The 1,669-nt window shown below is 41.4% G+C and overlaps 1 pseudogene; it reads right to left on the bottom strand.

Moving 5' to 3' along the window:
• Positions 1–598: 598 nt before the first annotated feature.
• LOC101023439 lies at positions 599–1,419 on the bottom strand (annotated as a pseudogene).
• Positions 1,420–1,669: the final 250 nt, after the last annotated feature.

Genomic DNA, 1,669 nt, shown 5'->3' with positions numbered 1-1,669 from the left:
TACTACTTGCAAATCAATAATAATTTTAATTATTTTCTCACTCTGATAAAAATCAGAAAGCAACATTTATTAAATTGCCACCACAGCACTTTTCATAGCAGGGAACCGAAATCTGTACATCTCATTTTTGCAGAAAAGTAGGCAGGCAGAAAGAATTATATATAAAAGTTTCCGAAAGGAAAAACAAAGAAATATTTAATCTGATCTCTTTTCTTTAAAAAAATTAATTCAGTAGACTTCTATTTTTTCCTTTGTAAAATATAAATTCCTGGCTCTAAAATGGATGAATTTTCAGTGTCAGTGTAAAGACATCTTGTTACTTTCTTCAAAATAAAAACTGCAGCGTGGAAATTATGGTGTATTATGCATTTAAACTCCAGATAGGCAGGAACTGGAACCAAGTGTTAAGCAATTTGCTTAATTACTGACTTTTCATAAGAAAAGTCTAGGGGAAGGGGGAGAACAGAGTTGCTTTTAGCCTCTCTCTCAAGAGTTTCCGCTGTACATTTCCATCAGAGGACCCGTGGTCTGTGAAAAAAGAAGTAGTAGTTTCTGTAGTTTTCAAGGCAGAGTGTGTGTGTTCTGAAGTGAGCTTCATTTTCTGTTCAGGGACATTTGTGATTTCAAGTTTTTGCAGAAACTGGAGCCTGCTTCTGTTTGGTCTTCATTTTCTCCCTTTGCAAATGCGTTTTTACCTTTGTAAGTCAATTTGTCTTTCTGCTGGTGCTGCCTTTTTGGCTACATCTTGCAGTTTGGGTGCTTTGGCATTACCTGCTTCCAAACCCCCAGGGCTCTCCTGACCCACTGCAGCTCTCTTCCTTCCCTTTTTAATAGGTTTATTTAGATCATTATTTTGGGTTGCATTGCCCGGAGATTCAGACTTGGGTCAACGTCCTCTCCGGGGTGTGGAAGGGGCAGGCGGTCCAAATTCATCTACTTTCTCATCTGTTTTTTGTTGGATATTCTCTGCACAAGCTGCTGTTACTGTTCTTTTCTTTCCTTGGTCACTGCTGATGTAGCAGTGGGTAGCCTGGGTAGCCTGATCAGAACTGATTTCCTTATTCTTTACTGGGTCAATATTCGTTACAGGTGTGACTGAAGTAATCTTCACAGGGTTCTCTTCATTTTCACTAACTCCAGTTTCTGCTGCCTCTGAACTCTGTTCCCTGTTTAAGACAAATAAACCAAGACTTCTTATTTCCATGAAGAGAAAGTTCACTCTCTCACCTAAACCAATAAAAAAAGGCTTAGGATGCTTTCGAAATTTGGACAAATGAAGCAACAATAGCAAGATTCGGATATTCTGTAGTTATAGACTATTGCTTTAAAAATACCATTTTCCGGCCGGGCGCGGTGGCTCAAGCCTGTAATCCCAGCACTTTGGGAGGCCGAGACGGGAGGATCACGAGGTCAGGAGATTGAGACCATCCTGGCTAACGCGGTGAAACCCCGTCTCTACTAAAAAAAATACAAAAAACTAGCCGGGTGAGGTGGCGAGCGCCTGTAGTCCCAGCTACTCGGGAGGCTGAGGCAGGAGAATGGCGTAAACCCGGGAGGCGGAGCTTGCAGTGAGCTGAGCTCCGGCCACTGCACGCCAGCCTGGGTGACAGAGCAAGACTACATCTCAAAAAAAAAAAACAAAAACAAAACCATTTTCCATTTAGCTTTG

This window comes from Papio anubis, chromosome 1 (assembly GCF_008728515.1).
Source record: "Papio anubis isolate 15944 chromosome 1, Panubis1.0, whole genome shotgun sequence".
In the NCBI taxonomy this organism is placed as follows: Eukaryota; Metazoa; Chordata; class Mammalia; order Primates; family Cercopithecidae; genus Papio; species Papio anubis.
Note: the sequence above shows the minus strand (reverse complement) of the source record. Positions and strands in the feature narration are given on the sequence as shown.